We start from the raw sequence: 19,383 nt of genomic DNA on the forward strand, positions 1-19,383 counted from the left end.
GAGATGAGGTATTTTATTCCCTATTTTACTGTTTAATTTTAAATAGCTCCAGTACTGCGAATTGCCTGCCACAGATACCCATAAGTATCCATGGACTGTCTCTAGCAGATCCTAAATGAGTCATCAAAATCCCAATTCTACAAAACTAGAAAGAAATATTTGAAAGCTATTGGCATCAAGGAAGTAAGATAGTGATGGCATCCAGAATGGCTAAAATGTTAACCAACTAGAGCTTACCTATGATGCATTACTTCACTCACAGATTCCCATTTCTAAAAGAGAAGCAGTGTTAGAGATCTAAATTCTTTTATGCATATGATATTTAGATGACTAACCACAGAACTCCCTCCTTCTAAATGAAGCAAAGTAGAGCTCTCCTAAGAATCTGGTGCCCTGGATTAGATTTTCAAGATCTCACTCATCAGGAGATGCAGTGAACGATAAATTCTGTAGAAAGAGCACACACTTGCAGAGAAAACACCAAAATTATGGAAAGAACGAGGTATCGTAACCTCTGAAAAAGTGTTTGAAAAACGTGTAGGGGGAAATCTTTTAGATTCTACTTTATAATCTACAGGGAGTCATTAAAAAATGGATCATCCCCTACTGATGAGACTATTCTTTAGTTATAAGTGTGTCCTAAGACATTTTTAAAATTCACCAGCAATTAGGAAATAATGCAAACTATGGTAGAAGAATTCTGATCTTCTATTTTTCAGAGGATCAGGAGGAAACTATTATATAGGGCTGATAGAAATTTTCGCTATAGAGTCTTAGTTTTTATGCTGTCACATGCCTTGAAGCCACTGGGATGAGAACATTTTTTTGCAAATCTAAAATAAATAACTGGAGTAGGCCTGTTACTCACAGAAAAACACAGTGTGTTTACATGAATACCTTTTCTACTTGATTCTTTTGACCTGAGAACTTGAGTGAAACTCTGAAAAAGCTGCCAAATTCCAAAGCTGGGAACAGACCCAGACCAGCATGACTTTTATTCTCCTCCTCTAACTACCTGGAAACATTACCTCAAATAGATAGGGGTTAAAATTTTACAATTTCATTTTACCAATCAATATTTGTGAAACTTTGTGACTGCATATGTACTAAGAATGACAAATTATTCTGTTTTAATCATCTGTTAGGTGTTAACAGATTTAACTCAGCCAGTTTTTTTTTTCTTCTTCCTATTTCTCCTTCTCTGTCTTCTCAAATCTAGTCTTACTTGGATTTTTAACCTGTGTTTGCTTTTGCCCCAACACAGTTTGCTCTGTTGAATCTGCTTTTGCTCAAACTTGCAGACAACCAGTTTTCTCCCAATTGCCATCACTTGTCATCTCTCAGTTTGAGGGCTTTCTGAAAATTTGCCTGATTAGGAAAAGCCAGTAGGGAATAGGCAATTGTATCACCCACTGAAGGGAAGGCAGGTGGAAATCCAGTAGAGAAGCTATACTGGCAGGGAGTTCTTCTGTGGCAGGGTAATGGCCATATCTACTCCTTTATTGTTGCTGCTCTGTGACCCTCCAGGCCTTCTTCTTTCCTGGAGTCTGCTCAGGTAATGGCCACTTTGCCCACTGGCATGTCAATTGCTCCTTCTTCTATAGTCTTACCTCAATGCTTTTGATTTAATGATCAACACAGTGGACATACTTGCTGTCTGAATCAGAGGGTACTTGACCACTTTTTAAAGCAACAATTCATTACTCTTCCCAAATTACAGACCTGTTGCTAAATGGACATCCATCAAAGGGCTTGACTGGTTCTTACTTGAACAACCATAAGTTGGGAGTTTTCTGGCCAAAGTTTCATATAAGGAGCCTTGGAGTTTTCAGGCAAAGCCATCCCACTGCAGTCTACCAACTCTTAGTCAATGTGAGGAAAATCTTTCAAAGATAACTGTTCTCTCTTCAAGAATAAAGCTCCAGAATAGTCACTACTCAATTCCCCTCTCCCTTCCTCCCTGACTCTCCTGTCTTAACCTGTCTCATGAGAAGGTCATGAACAATTAGACATTTCTTATGATGTACTTCTGGCTTAGGTAAGACATAATAATGAACATGCAACCATTCAGCCTTAAAATAACCTAAATAAGCAAAATGTAACTTTGACTCCACAAACAACATTTATTTTCCTTTTTCTCTTCTTTATATCCTCTTAGATTGACCCATTTCGTAGCACCATTCCAGCTGAAATATTTTTTTCCACATTGGTTTTATGGTTCTCATGTTTTGTGAATGAGCTGCCATTTTTTGGTGTATATCAGATTTCAAATTTTTAAAAATAAAATTATCTAATTTGCTCTTTTAATAAAATTTTGACCTACCATGCCTATAATAATATTTTCCCCATGTGGGTCATCATACTCTTTATAATAGGAAGAAATAACTTTCAGATGCAGGGAGCTTTTGGAATGTAAGTTTGAGTCTTTTAGAAATTCAAATAACCCCAACTTTTGGATGCAAACAAAATAGAGAGACTTGCAAATGTTCATGACTCATAATAGAAATGTGCCCTTTCATCCAAAGAATTTTTCAGCATTTAAAAAATGCTGGTGAGAATGCAAAATGGTACAGCATCTTTGTAAGATAGTTTGGCAGTTCCTTACAAAGCTAAACATACTCTTATCATATCATACAGCAATTGTGTTCCTCAGTATTTACCCAAATGAATCAAAAGCTTATGTCCATAGAAAAACTTGCACACAAATGTGGATAGCAGGTCTACTCGTTATTGCTAAAACTTGGAATCCACTAAGATGTCCTTCGAGAGGGGACTGTATAAACAATCTGTAGTATCTACATACAATGGAAAATCATTCAGCAATAGAAAGAAAGGAGCTACTAAGTCACAAAGAGAGATGGAGGGAACTTAAATACATGTTGCTAAGTGGAAGAAGCCAGTCAGAAAAGGCTAAATGCTTCCAACTATATAACATTCTGGAAAAGCCAAGACTATGAAATAGTAAAAGCCTGGTCAGAAATTTAGAGGAAGGGAAAGAGGGATGAAAAGGTGGAGCACAGGGCATTTTTAGGGCAGTGAAACTATTGCTGTGTATAACAATACCGTAATGGTGGGTACATGTTATTATACATTTGTCAAAACCCACAGAATGTACAAAAAATCAGAATGAAGCCTAATGCACTTTAGTAAATAATAATACCTTAGTATTGGCTCATCCATTGTAACAAATACACATACCACAGTGATGCAAGTTGTTAATAGCAGGAGAAACTTGGGGCAGTGAAGGATGGGATGGCGAATGGATGAGAACTTTCTGCTCAATTTTTCTGTAAACGTAAAACTGCTCTAAAAAATAAATTCTATTAACTGAACACAAAACAAAAATGAGCTTGCTTTTTCTGGACTATGGCAGAGTAAGAAAGTCTTTAAGGGCTTGCAAGGACACTTTCTGTAACTTCATGGCCCCTCCTCAGTCAAATACTGGAGAGAACCGGCATTAATCAGCCAGTGCGTCTCTGGTGCCAATCTCTTTGCTAGGTGCTTTCCATGTATTACCTCAGTGGAGCCCTGTAAGGGAAGTATTGCATGAGGCGTTGAGTCTTAGATTAAGTAATTTGCCCAAGGCCACAGCAACGGTTAAAACCACATGGGCCTTGGAAACCAGTGCCTTAGCAAGGTCTATGACTACCATGTCCCCATCCCAAGGTTCCCCTACTGGGCAGGGTACAGCTGAGATTGGGGGGGTCTCTCCCTAAGGTAGCTGTGAGCTCCTGAGTCAGAGGGAAAACATAGAACACTTATGTGGAAGGCCTCTGTAGATATCTGGCATTAATATTATATAATACACTTGCAGTATTTGCAACATCCTTTATGACGCTCTCAGGATATTTTTATTACAATTATGGGTAACGGCCCCTGAAAGGTAATGCCCGCAGTTCTCAATTTACCCAAGCAACTACCATATTCTTTTCTTTACTTCTGCTCTTGCATTAAAAAAAAAATTTCAGGGCTTACATATTACCTTTGCTAATTTTGAAAGGCAAACCTAGAGAATCAAAAGCTCAAATAGCTCACTTTAAAAGCACTTGAGAACAGGAGAAAGTTTTACGTGATTACATTAATAGCAGTGACAAATGCATGTAAAACACTTAACCATGGTCTGTGATGCAAAGAAAACCCATTTAGGTGTCATTCATCTTTTTCACATTAGTACAAGGAGTACTGTCTGCTTTATCTTCTCAGACAACACCGGAATTAGAATGCTGCATTTTCCAGAAGCCAGCTTCCTGACTTGTATTTGTAGCACCTTTCTGCAGAAATGGTTAAGACTCTGAAACCCCAAATACAACACAAAATCTTTTTTTTCCTTCCAATTTCATCTCTGTAAAAAAAAAATTATAGGGAAACACTTTCCCATTGAAGGGACATAATATTTATTTACCAATTGGTTATCTCTAGTATTTTTCCTCTGGAGGAGATAAACTATGCAAAATAAACCAGAAGTCCTGATAAGCTCTTTCCAAACTGGGAATCGTGAACAGAAGAGAAATAGGAGATAGAAAAGAAATGAGTGATGGGGTGTGGGGAAACGGCATGAGGGAGGGAGGAGGCAAATGAAGAAGGGACAGAGGGGTGAGAAATGGTCGCTCTGAACATGCTTCCCACATGCCCTAAACCCAGCTGCTTTCAGTTATGGACTTGTGCAGCATTAAATCTTCAAGAAACTTTAACAATTGTTACCACCGCCACCACCCCACAACCATACACATGCTCACACACACTCACATGAGCACACACACTCACACGTGCACACACACACACACTCATGTTCCATAGATGAGAGAAACTATATGATATGGTGAAAAAAATGTTTTTATTGACTATCAGGAGACCTGTCTCTAATTAACTAATGATCTTGGCAGGTTACTTGATTGCCCCAACCTTCCATTTCTATACTGGAAAGAATAGGGGTTGGGCTTGCAGATTCCATCATCCCTTTCATCTCTGGCTTATCTGCAAATCAGCCCTGGAGAAGTTACTTGTGCAAAAGCCATACAGCTAGTTAGAGGCAGGGCCAAGGTAGATGGAGGGTCCCTGAGGAATCATTAAGGTTTTTATAGCTTCCTTTGGGTGGAATAGTTTGTGAAGATGTTTATTCCATGGGCTATCGCAGGCACCCATCTTTCTGAGCTGCCCTGTGTTTCTCTAAACCTCTTTACAGTTTGGTCGTCTATTTACAAATTTTCCTTGGCGGGTCAAGTCAGCCTGTATAAGATATCCCAGTACTAGCAGCCTGGCTCATTTCTGCAGTGAAAGTGAGAAGCATAGAAAAGAGCAGTGTGTTTACTAATGAGAGCAGGAAGACTGTGGCTCACTAGAGCAGAAAGGCAATCGGGCAGGTAAGTGCTTCAGCACGCAAGGGGTAGAGAATCAGACCTTCTGTCTCCCTGCACCTTATCCCATCCCCCACAGTTGTGCAGAGAGACTCTGGGACTCAGTGGACAGGAGATCCAATGTTGGCTGTCTCTCCTCTCTGCCCTCCAAATACACATTTAAAGACTCCCAAAGGGATTTCTTGCAAACTTAAATTTCTGATGTGGAAGGAAGTGTTTCCAGATATTAAAGAAAAAAAAAGCACAACAAGCTCCAACATCACACAAAAGAAAAGAAAACACTTAGGTTTGAAACCTTGAAGGAATATTAAATAAGAGATAGAATTTTGGTTATGCCAGATATGAATGCCAGTACTATAGGAAAGAACCTCATAAAACATATCAAGCCCAGGCAAAAATAAAACAAGCAAAAATAGAATATCATTTGAACTATAGCAGGCCCATAAGTTCAGCTCCAAAATTACAAGCCAACACACATACCATATTGTGCAACTGAGCCTGAAAAGGGGGAAATTAGCAATAAACCAAAAAGCTTTTAAAAGTAACATAGTGAAGTAGAAGAAAACCCCACAAAGCTACAAAATTCAGAATAAGTACTATCTGGGAAGAAACAGCAACAAATTATGTGATTTTCCTTTTTAAAGATTTTGGATCACAGAGTACATCTAAGACAGTGGATGAGTCAATATGGGTGGGTAGGTTCAGTGTGTTTGACAAATAAGTTTTGCTTCTCACCAGGACATTTGGATACTACATAAATAGAAACCTTCTTTTCATCTCGAGAAGCATAAGGAAGTGCTTTCTCAGAGTGAATATTTTCCTCAAATCACTTGGAAAAGAGAAAGAACATTTATTTCCATGTTTCTCCTATCTAGCAAACTCTATTGACCTTAGGTTGAACTCGAAAACATTGTTCTCGTGCAGCCTCTCTATAAATTCCAAACTTGCCTTGCTTTACCACCTGTCCCTGGTCCTAGAAACATCATCTCTTACACTACCTCCTACACTTAAGAGTGGTTTTTTGTTCCATGGAGGCGGAGGGTAGACTCCCCTCTGGTGGCAGTTCCCAGGGGTGAAGTTGGGCGTGTGCAACAAGAGCCTGCAGCCAGCCTCCCAACAAAATTCTGGGAGACGAAGGGGGTTTGTGAAGGCTGAGGGGGCTATGGGTGCTGAATGCTGGGAAGACAGACCGTTGGTCGCCTTGGCAGCTAGTTGTTAAATACGATGCTCTTTTTGCTTGGTGGAGCTCATAGCCCATACTTTCTGGAGCCCTGGGAGAACAGAGGACCTTTCTGACACTTGTGTGAAGACCAGGACCCAGTGCACTGTTGGCCATACTGGGCTGCTGTGCTTCTGGAATGCTGGACTCCGGTCACATTCGTCCCCGCCCTGCATAGAAAGCAGTGGCAGGCAGCCTCCCCCCCCCCCCCCCCCCCCCCCCCCCCCCCCCCCCCCCCGCAACCCCGCAACCACCCGTTGCCAAGTCTTGAAGTTTGTAGCGCAGGAGGTGGGGGTGTGTTTTTGGAAGGTGAAACTCTACTCTCCAGTTACTTACCTGCTACTTACCTGCAGCATTCAGAGTCCTTTGCAATTTAAAATTCAAATTTGCCGTTCACAGTTGGTGTTATTAGACTTATTTCAAAAAGGGAGAGAGGGAAGATGAATATAAATATGCCCTAAAGAGTGAAAGGAATTGTCTGAAGGAAACAGATCAGGGCCTTGTGTTTTCCAATTTATTTGTTTCTCTGCTACTATTCTCTTTGAGTTTTCTCTCACTTAGTTTCTGACCCACACTTGGATCTAGAATACAGATCAGTATCCTTAGAAGGAAACTGAATAATTAAAGGTCATTCAATATACTGTCATTCTTTTATATAACCTCCAAGGGAAAGGCACTTAGGGCTAACAATGCCGTGTGGTTCAATGTTGTAAAAGTAGAATTATCATTGTAATCCTAGAATACCAAGCTTTCTACTCGGTGTAGGCCCTCATGACCATTCTTAACTAGTTGCCTTTATGTTTATTTGCCAGGGTATGTAATAGGGTGAACGTTCTAAGGCATTTTATTTTTCCAAAGAGCCGGTTGGAAAGTCTCAAATATCTGTACTTAATTGCCAAATGTACATATAATTGGTAAATATATATATATATATATATATATATATATATATATATATATTCTTACTGCCAAATAAATGTGTCTGTGTATATGTGTGATTTATGATAAAAATATTTTTCCTATGCCACGTTCTCTTTTCAATAAACTCAGACTTTCTCTTGGATCAAATCTTAAGTAGGAGATACATTCGAATTTAGTTGTTATTCACCTATTAAGTATAGAAATTCCATGAATATTGAATACTCCATACGTGTGGTGTTGAACATACGAATCCCATGGGTTTCATAAGGTGGTCCTTTCTTGCTCACCTGTAGAAGTATGGGGGGGAAGGTGGGGCCACATATATGCCTATTACCCCAGTTGGGGAATGTCTGGTTGAACAGAACAGCAACAGTTCTCTACTTTGGGGCAGGGAGCATGAGCTGAATGAAGGGGAAGCTGGGATTTAAGCTGCCCTAACAAATCTCGACACTGTAGCTCTAAGTTGGGTCATGTACAGTAGAAATGTTTGATTCTATATTAGTTGCTGCTTCCTGTCTGGAGGGATCCCCGCATTTTTCACAGGATGCTCCTCATAGAAATTAAAATATTTGTATTACCAACTTAAGAGTGTTTGGAACACAGTTGAAGAGCCTCTGTGCTACATGTGACTTACTCAAGCACTTGGACCACCTCTGACCCTACACAAGGACTGACCCTGAGCAAGGACTGCCAGCCTCCTTATCTCGCAGGGCACTGGTTGGAATCCAAACTGTAAGCAGCCCTGGGTAAGCACCTTGCAAAGCCGGAGAGATTGGTCTTTTCTCCCATCTTGATCAATTCTATTCAATACTCTAGGTATCGAATAAATCAATAAAAAAAGACAGTCAATGAGCTTTTAAAAGTCCCTTGTATAATGATCAGAGTTGCTCAGAGTATGAAACATAAATCTGGTGATTTCATATATGCGTTTTTGCTTATTATTATTATTAAATTATTTGTTAATGTTTACTTATTTTCGAGAGAGAGAGAGAGAGAGAGAGAGAGAGAGAGAGAGAGCATGAGGAGGGGAGGGGCAGAGAGAGAGAGGGAGACACAGAATCTGAAGGAGGCTCCAGGCTCTGAGCTGTCAGCACAGAGCCTGATGCGGGTCTGGAACTCATGAAACAGATCATGACCTGAGCTGAAATCGGACACCCAACCGACTGAGTCACCCATGTACCCCATTATTATTTTAAAAAAACAATATCAAAAAGAAAAGCTGATTGTTTTTCAGCTTTGTCTCCAACTACTTTGTGTGCAGCTGCATATCTTAGCCACGCCTGCCACCATTCAGAAATCATCCTTTTATTGGCCCCAGTTAAAACGTGCATTCTCTGATAATTAAAGTAATTCAAGTTAGGATGAGAATAAAGTTTAACTCCATCCATTTAAAAGAATTTGTGACCATAAATCAATCTTTAATTATTGGAACACACAGTGAAGCGGTAGGCATTCTTAATTTCCTCACAAGCTCTCTGGGACTCTCTTTACCTATTTATCTCATTTTTCAGGGAGCAGACTATAAGGAAACAGTTTTTCTGTGCCAGAAAATCTTAAAAGCTTCCCTCTCCTTCCTTTTTGGAATCCCTGTGTTTCTTCCCAGCTTCAGGAAGAAAAGAGTCACCAATTTGAGAGAGTGTGTATTGGGCAGAGGTAGCTTGACTTCTCAAAACCGAAGTCTGAATTGAGTGAGCGGTGCTTTTGTTCTAGCCCTTATGAAATTGTCTGGAGAGACTTACTTTTGGGTTAAAGGCATCAAAATGTCTGGAAGCTCAACAACATGCTCAAAAATGGAGACAGTGATCATAATAGGGAGTTAAACCAGCTGGCCTCCCGCTCAAGGCTGCTGCTCAGTTGATCACTGGCGGCATGGCGGTATAACGGTATGCTGAGCGTAGCTGTACAGCTAAAAACAAAATGGTGTTTGGTACATGAAAGACTTAGGTTTAAATCCCAATTTGGCCACTTCCCAGGAGGGTGATTTTGTGTTGATTACTGAAGCTCTCTGAATTGTCTCTGTTTCCTCATCTATAAAATGGGCTATTAACCCTAGTTCAAAGAGGTTGATGTGCCAGTGAAATGAGACGTGAAAGTTGCTGAGCACATAGAATCCCATTTTTAAGAACTGGTCTGAAATTAAATAGATGGCCCTGAACTGTGGTTTCTCTAAGACATTTCTTAGGCCCCTACCCTGCCACATGATTTTGGATTTTGATTTAGGGGAGTCCAGAGGTTAACTCTGTCTCTCCACCCCAGGGAAGAGAGAGGGGGGTAGGGAAGAGAGAAGGCCGGGGTTATCTCCACATTTAGTCTGGCCCCAAATCTGTAACATGAAGCCAGGCTTCCCCAGGAATTCAGAAATCCTTGCAGGACCACTTCCACCCTCCAGGACCCCTGCTGTCTCAGAAGCAAAGCTGGGGGTCAAATCTTGGGGCCGTCTCTTGTATCTTTTTTGTCAGGACCAAATCTCTGTTCCTGCTGCACATTAGAAATTCATATGGAACTTAAAAAAACACTAATAACAAGGCTTTAAGGCAAGAGATTCTGACTTAAATGGTCTGGGTTAGGGCCTGAGCAACGGTAGTTTTTTAATTATTATTATTTTAGAGGGAGAGAGAGAGAGAGAGAGACAGAGAGAGAGAGAGAGAAAGAGAGAGAGAGAGAGAGAGAATCTTAAGCAGGCTCAATGCTTAGTGCAGAGCCCAACACAGGGCTCCATCCCATGACCCTGCGATCATGACCTGAGCTGAAATCAAGAGTCGGCTGCCTAATTGACTGAGCCACTGAGGCTCAGTAATTTCTTTTAACTGCCTCTAGTGATCCTAGTGTGCAGCCAGAGCTGAGAACTCCTCCAGATATTGCAGATCGAAGTGATCTGGAGATGTTGGGGTCAAGGTTGCAGCAGGAGGGGTCTGATGAACTGATGCTGGAGAGCCCTCCCTCTCTCAGGTGCTTCTGTCATTGAGGCAAGGGCAGGAGAGAAGGAAATGGGGTAAAATGAGCTCCACCTGGAATAAGTCCTGGGCAATGATAAGCAGCCCTTTCTTGTCTGCTTGTGGGTTCTGATTTTCTGAGTAGCTGTTGAATAACAGAACACTGCAGATTTTTTACAACATAACTCCAGAAGCCTCATTTAAGCTGATATCATTATGGACTTTTAAATCTCCTGCCTACATTTAGTTCCTTTATTTCTGAATTAAGAAGTACTTAAAATGTAATGACTTACTTGAATTGCTTGTTCTCTAATGGTGGTTACAGAGCTGTTCTCTTTAAACCTCTGCACACGGAGGATATTTTGATCAAGTCAGAGAGAGCAACATGAAAGCATTAAAATTATGGGAACAGAACCAACATGTCTTGATTTCCAGTCCTCTCTGTCAATTAAACCACATAATAAAACTCAGAGAGGGCTATTCCTCTCCTTGAAATAGTGAGATGTACATGTCTTTTCTCTTCCTTTTACTGACAGATCTCTGACCAGCCATAATGACCACATTTCTTTTCTGCCTCATCTGATGAAAACCCTTCTCGCCCAATGAAATCCAATAACCCAATTTTTACTTTCATTCTTATTTATTTCCAACCCCAAATAAACGGAGTATCCTTTTGCTAGATACCATGGCTCCCCTAGGTGGCTAGATACTGCCTCTCCTTCCCAATGAACAAAGCCTCCAACTGAGTAAATAGTAATCTTAAGCATCGTAAGAGAACAGAAAAAATATTTACTCGTCATTGTTAAATAATTCAGAGCCACCTTAAGGACTATATAAAAACCAAAATTTAATGCAAAAATAAATATTTCTGCCTTAGGAATCTGCACAAGGAGTGGATTCATTTAACTACCTGATCCCAGATCAAAGGGCTTCACTGTCCTTATACTACCCACCCTCATCTCCAAAAGATATTAATATCAATTGTCAGGGAGAAAATTTATAACATGGAGTTCTGATATAGCCAGGATGGATTTAATTACCTTCAGTCAATTTGGGCAGGAGAGCATAAGGGTAGTCGTGAAAATAAGCTCCTACTAAATCAGGACCTGTATCTAATCCTAATGACAGAAGGGCTAACGAAAAGGAGGAAATTTTAACGTCTAACTTGCAGATGACAACTGTCATAGGAGCCGTGGGTGACATTCCCATAGAGGAGAGGATTTCAGAAAGCAAGCTCTCACATTAATTACTGGTTCACTGTGCACAGTGGATTCCTTCATTCCATAAATATATATTGAGTGCTAGTCACTTATTAGACACAGCACAATGAGTTTATTGGAGGTGTGATATTTCGTTAGGCAGGCGTGGTGACTCTGTTAAGTACATCAGCTGGACTACTTGGGTTTAGTGTACCCTGAATTTAAAATGATCTCTGCGTCCAGGGTCCCAGGGAAGCCTTATAAATCATTTATGAGTTTCTTGGAAAATCATCTATTTATTTCTGATTTCGACTTTGTTTTTATGGAGTTGGGCTCCACAAAATTAAAATTCTTTACATTTTCTCATTATAGTTACTTCACTGATATATGTCCTTGATTTTATATTCTCTTCTTATATTTCCTAGAGGCTTGTCAATATGTTGTAGTATTTATCAATATAAAAATTAGCTACATATACACATCATTATTCTATACCATAAATATATAAAGCATATCTTATTAAGTGAAAAGACAAGGTACAGAATAATACATATATTGTATTGCAGAGTATTGGGGGACTGAAGAAGGAAGTTAACTTTTATTCCCACCTTCTGTACCATTTACATTTTTTTTTTTTTGAGAGAGAGAGTGAGCATGAGTAAGGAAGAAGGGCAGAGGGAGGGAGGGAGGAAGAGAAAGAGAGAGACAGAGAGAGAGAGAAAGAGTCTTGAGCATGGAGCCTGGGACTCGATCCCATGACCATGAGATCATGACCTGAGCTGAAATCAAGAGTGGGATGCTTAACTGACTGAGCCACCCTGGCCACCCCCACCCCCACCCCCCACCCCCCGCCCTTTTCCCATTTACATTCTTTATCATGATTAACTTTAATCATCATAGTAAAAAGAACTCTTTTAAATGAGTTAGAGAATCTAGACGGATATAAACAATGTTCACTTAGTACACTAGTTGGAAGTCCAGTGGTGTCAGCCATAAGGGCTTAAGCTTCAGTTCTACTGAACTTGATTGTGCTTTTGATAACTGGCAGTGTGTCAGCAGGGTGGATTGCCAAACACTTAGGAGAAGTCACTTGATCAACTTGTCCTTGGCACAATGGCCATTCTGAAAATAGATATACTCAAATGAAATGAGTTATACTAAAAACTTATTCCAAACGTTCAGTTAACTGAGTGCTTGTCGTATCTGAAAAACATGCTTTAAAATGTGGAATTGTTTTATGTTAATGTGAAAAGCACTGCCTGAATTACAGTATTTAGTTTTGAGACACGTCTTCTCATGATCTAGAGTGCCCTTCTGGGCTGGCTTACCCTTGCTCTGGTCCATTTAGGGATTTCCAAGCACTCAGGGCATATGCCAAAGCAGGAAAGAGTCCGGTGTCTGGAAGTGAGAGAAAAAGAACATATAGATAAATTTGCTACCACAAATACACACACACACACATGCACACGCGCGCATGCACGCACGCACGCACACACACACACACACCCACAAAACTAGGAAAAATCTTTTTGCAGCAAAAGTGATATAAGTAAGGTTACTTATTTCATATAAGATGAGCTTTTCCAAATTTATTCCATATACACAAAGATAAATGGGCAAAGTCTATCAATCAACAGTTCTCAAATGAGGAAATATTGTTTATTCATTCATTAGTTTGATACAATTTTGTATGAGTCCTTGAGATAGGAGCCACACATATTTGCCATGAGGTCCCTAAGTGAAACTAGCAAGTGTTCCAAATGAGGAGGAAAGGACCTCACTTCCTACACATTAGGAGACTCCATCAGTATTGTGGGTCTTGTAACCACAGAAAGCAACACTTTAAGACAAATGGACTTGACAGAATCACTGCTGGTACTTCCTTACCACAGAGGAGGACTGTGTACTGAGCTTTCTTAGCTTGTAGCTTTCAGATAGCTAGACTTGCTGTAATTGCCGGCAAGAAACACCAAGTCATACCCAGTGCTATTCTTTAGCCTCTGGGCCTCATTTCCAGCATGTACCATTTCCACTGGGCCTCACATTCTTGGTTGTCCCCTCCTCACCTTCTGCTAGCTACTTATTCCACAGTAATTTAAGATACAGAGATTAAAGACATAATTTAGGCTAAGGGTAAGGTGGAAGCAACAGGGACAGAGTGAGTCGATAAATTCGTGAACTATTTCAGAGATTTTCTTGATAGAACTTGACAATTTATTGGATGGGCGCTGTGGGGGAGAAAAAGGGAGGAGTGATGGATGGCACCCAGGTTTTTGGTGTAAGCACCTGGGAGAGCGTAGTGCCAGGAATGAAGATAGAAAAATTACAGGAAGAAGAGTATGAGAAAGAGATGAATTCAGTTCTGAACATGTTGAGTTTGACGTATCTGTGAGATACCAAAGAAGAGATGTCGTGAAAGGTTCGGTTATAGTCCTCTGGAGTTAAACAGGGAGATCTGGGCTGGAGATACATATGTAGTTGTCATCAACATAAAGATGGGAATCAAGCCATCCATGGGTGTGGATGAGTTTGCTTAAGGCATGTTTGTAGTATGAGATGCTAACTGGGCCCAGGCTAGAGTCCTGAGTAACCCCAATTATTTAGGGATGGGTCAAGGAGGAAGAGCTAATAAAACAGCAAGAGAAGTATTCAAAGGAAAATTGGGACCATGCCTTTGTTCCCACTGATCCCTTTCCCTGGAGTGACCTCCCTCTTTTCTTTGCATGGTAAAATACAGCTAATCCTTCAAGATATCTCAAATGTCTCTTCAATGAAGCAAACTTTTTTGATCCACTCTCTATTTCCCCAAGTGCCATAAAAGCTGTTCTCTTTTCTCTGCTTCTACAGCACTTCAAAAAGAAAAAAAGAAAAAAAGAAAAAGCAGAAAGAAAAGAGAAGAAAAATTGTAAACACAGCCACTGAGGACACCTCCAGCCACTCCCCCTACCATTTTCTGAGCTAATATGCAGGAGGAATGTGACAGGTGATTCTAATGCATCTTTGTTTCCTAGCACCAAACAGTACATGTGAAATGGTCAATGAGCGTTGAATTAATTTTATTTTCCTGGCATTGAAAAGTCTGTACCTCATTCTGACAAAGGTTTCAGCCCAGTGAGACACATTATTCATAAAAAATATCCATGATTTTTTAAGAACTCTTGATAACAAAATCTATTTCTCGTACGGCGTTGGAACTTAATTTAGTTTGTTGTTATTCATGCCACACCTACTTCCAAAAAGGATTTGAGATAGCTTGCAATGAGTCATATGAAAAATTACATCTTTAAAAACAGCACAAAAGCATCATGCAATGGAAAAAGGTAATAACATTACCTGATAAGTTAGACCATGGAAAGTTGCAGCAATTGAGAATAAGATATGGTTTTGCACTTCCTAGCAGACAAGGTGATACATTCTCATTGTTTGAGCAGCCCTCGGATTTTTGTGGGACTTTGTGTAGGTGGAGGACAGCACATAGGTACATTACTCAGACCAGCTAAAATTCTGCCAGGCTTAATTAGATCCTTCATTTATTTGCAGTGTTGTGTAGAGTATGCTTTTAGTGGTCTGTGAATTAGAATGACCAAAAAAAAAAAAAAAAAAACCAAAAAAACAATAACTGTCTCACTTGCAGAAAAAACTAAACAGGACTTCCGTCCTGCAGAAGAGGATTCTTTTTTAAGGTAAAAACGTTTTAAACTATCTCATAACTATTCTTTCAGAATATGTTGCTTGAGAACACATGATGAAAAAATTCTGTAAATTTATAACCCTTAAATGTTTTTATTCTATTTATTAAAACACAATACTATCTTAATGTGTTTTAAGAGACGGTACAGATATTTGCCTAAGATTAGGGGTACAGTATAGAAACATTGCTCAGTGAACACATGGATTTTAAATGGTTTTGCAATTATTCCAGAAGTCTTGTGATCAGACAATGGGAACCATTATCTAGGGTAATGGTTTTCTAATCATTATTATAATTGTTTAGTTCTAATTGGCACTATAGCTATTTGGTCAAAGAACTCCTACTCTGAAGATCAACAAATCACAGCTCTGGTTTTAAGACTGGAATTGGTCTACCTGATTGGGGTCCAGAAAGGAATTTATCAAAAAGCCTGTTATCATCCCACTGAAACTAAACTAAAGAGAAAATATTATTAAATATTACCCACTTTCTTGCACGGTGATGAGTAGCTTGGCATTTAATGCTGGCTTCAGTGCATTCGTTCAAATATCCATGGCTTTAAAATAGGCACTGCCTTTATTTTTACACATTCAAAATTACAGTGTCTTCTGAGACAGTCCTGAGGTCCCAGAAAATCCTTCAGGTAATATGTTAGTCAAACTTATGGACTTCAAGGAGAAAATGATACTTTACAAAATCAGGTGGAATTCAGATTTTCAAACTTCCGCCAAAAGAAAGAGAACTCTGAGGTAAAATTTTTCTCTAAGTTTTTAAGTTCCACCTGCTGCTACTATGTCACAAGGCATATGCTGTAATTTTATTCTGTGACAGAATTTCCCTCTTCTCAATATTTCTAGAATTCAAAAGGATTATTTTGATTTCTAATTTCTTTAGAGCACCTTCATTTATTAATTTGTATAATGCAGAGAATTTGAGAGTCTCTCTTGGTGTGCTTTAAACATATACACATACACATCCTCGAATCACAGCTAAAATCTGTTCATGGAAGAACAAGATTATTCACCAACCAGCACTTCCAAATCAGCACTCAGTATCATTGGCGTATGTCCCATGTCACGAATCTGCTCTGTGATTTGACATAGATCCTGGACCCTGAGAATTTGCTACCAACTAAAGCTCCTTGAAAGCAGAGACAGTTTCCTATGGAGCCTGTATTTCTGGCAGCATTTAACAAAGTCTGAGTTTGCAGAATTTGATTCAATTAAATGTAGATTCCTAAGCAAGGATATAGGAGGATAGTTGCCTTCTCCTTGTCCTCCCCACCCTTCAAATCCTATCCTCCTATCTCTCATTCTCAACCATATCTCTTCACCTCCCTCCGTGCCATTATCATAAACTCCCTTTAATTCCTACCATTCTTCTCCCTTTTCTTGCCTTTGACCTTCTGCAAATTCTGTTTCCTTCGACTGGAATATATCCTTCCCCATCTTTTCCCCTGGGTGGGTCATAGTCATTTTTTAGGTCTATTATTTTGCCTCTTCTCTGGGAATACTTTATAACTCTCCAAGTCTGATCAAGTAGCCTCCAAAATTTGCTCCCACACTATGATATCATAGCCTGATCAAACCATTGTAATTGAAGTAGCCCCACTAGATTATAAACTTGAGGAGAGCAGGCAGGGTTTGTTATTGTGTTTACCTACATATTCTCAGGAACTTGGCACTATGGCTGAGATTTAGTAGGTGCTTAATAAATATCGGATGAGTGAACAAATGAACAAATAAGTTCAATGACCAGGAATACTTTCTCAAGAGTCCTTTCTCCCAGAATCTCTTCAACAATTGTGACTTCAGTGTTGGCACAGTGGCATTGTTTTAGGTAAATTTCTATTAGTTTATTTACTAAAAATCCTGCTGAAATTGCTCATGAAGCTGCAAGTGCCATAAGATCAAATCTGGAAGTCATGTTCACATCATTCTTCTCTGTAGACAAGGATGGAGCTTGGGGTCCTTGCCTTCAGCTGAAGGATGTCCACCTAGTCTTTCTCTTCCATTCCTACTTTGTCAACTTGCAGGCCCCTTGATATGGGGATGTGCTCTCTTTATTTTTATTCATTCATCAAGTATTGCTTGAGGGTCTCTTACGAAAAAAAAAAAAAAGCCATGACTTGGGAGCTACTCAAGAACCAAAATTCCACCAAAGTATGCCATCATCACAGCAATCATGAACCAGCAAATGCCAGGCAGAGAATGGGTAAAGGGAAAACCCTTACAAACCATTCTGAGAGTGCTCTGTAAGTTATACATATGTATTGGCAAAATCCTTTGATCAAGTCTCAATATGCCCCTTTCCTCATAGTAAGGGATCCATCCTCTCTTAAAAACAGATTAAAGCACACTTAGAGCCATCTGGAAGAAGATGCTGGCTGATTAGGGTTCAGTCTCTCTCCTTAGAGAAGAGCTTACACAAAATTACACTGAATAGAGTTTCAGAATCAAGCTGCTTCTCCCTTTTCCTTTTACAATATGTACTTTACAGAATGCATAGTGATCTCTTAAGACATTTTTGTCTTTTATTTCCTAGTTTCTTTCTGACAGAAATTCTTTTCTTCGCAGAGAAATAAGGCTTTTCTTTCATTGCCTCTATTCCCTTGATGACATGAAGTATTCAATCACAACCAATTTACAGATAATGTTGTGCTAGTTTCTGGTGTGTTTGTCAGTTTCGTCACCTGTGCCAGATTGTCAAATGCATGCCCTAGATAACGTGGATACCTGAGTCAACAAGTTTCATCGTGCTTGTCAATGGAAATGTGGACATTTTCCTCTCGGTTCTTTTTTCCTTGCCTGTACCTTTTTGGATGACTTTGAATTGGATGTTCTTTGCCTGGCCAGTGCCTCTTGCTCTATAATCCTTCTAGTTATAGAATTAACCCTGTTGTTAGCTATTTGTCAATCAACTTATAATACAGTGTCAAATTAACTCCCTGCATCACTACAGGTTTTCAGCTGGGAAGTGCAGGAGAGATGAGAACAAAACAAATCTTATACCATCAGGTCAGAAAAGTGCCTGGAGGGTCTTCACTCAGAGGTTCTCTCCTGACTTATCAGTGGCAGTCAGCTGAGCTGAAGCTCTCCAGGTGGTTCCTGCTTTCTTTCCCCTAAAGGAAAGGAAGTAGCCAAATGCTATGAAATGCCACAAAGGGTCTAGCGATCCAATTCTTCAGGGTCATTTGAATAAAGCAGCTTGATAAGTGTTACCTGAAAGTGCAGGTTGGGGATAATTTTGGTTTCGTTTTGGGGAGGGACAGGCAGAAGGGAAGAGCTCAGTGACAGTTTTGGTGATCTTGTCAATATTAGTGACCTAACTTACGTTTGTTAAAAATAAAGCAAAAGATAAGAGGCAAGGGAGTTACAGACTACAGATTTCTTTTTTTTTTTAATGTTTTATTTATTTTTGAGAGAGTACTAGTGGGGGAGGGGCAGAGAGAGAAGGCGACGCAGAATCTGAAGTAGGCTTATGGTTCTGAGCTGTCAGCATAGAGCCTGACTCGGGATGCGAACTCACAAACCATGAGATCATGACCTGAGCCAAAGTCGAATGCTTAACCCACTGAGCCACCCAGGTGTCCCCCGACTACAGATTTCTAACCTGCAGATCTCTACCTGTATATTTATGCAGCCAGACTCTCCTTTTCTCTCTTAGTCAATAGCAGGGGTTGTGTGGGCATGCTTGTTTCCTTTCCCTCAATAAGTTGACAGCTGTAACAGAAAAGTTGGCATGTCCCTAGATTGTAGCACCAAGGTGGCACACAGCTCTATGATCAACTAATGACCAGTCAGTGGGAAGCAGCTATGATTGGGACACAGACGTGAAAGTACTGGGTTCTATGATCTCTATGCAGGGCTGACTTTACAGGCATGTGACTTTACAGCCACTTAAAAGAACCCTATGCTTGGTCTAATACTCTGCTGTTGCTTTCTTGAAATTCTTAATAATTTCCAAAGAAGGGACCTCGTATTTTCATTTTGTGCTAAGCCCACAAAATTATGTAGCCAGTTCTTTCTTCAACACGTATTGTTGAGACATAAAAAAGCAGGGGGTA

This window comes from Panthera leo, chromosome A1, assembly GCF_018350215.1.
Source record: "Panthera leo isolate Ple1 chromosome A1, P.leo_Ple1_pat1.1, whole genome shotgun sequence".
NCBI lineage: Eukaryota > Metazoa > Chordata > Mammalia > Carnivora > Felidae > Panthera > Panthera leo.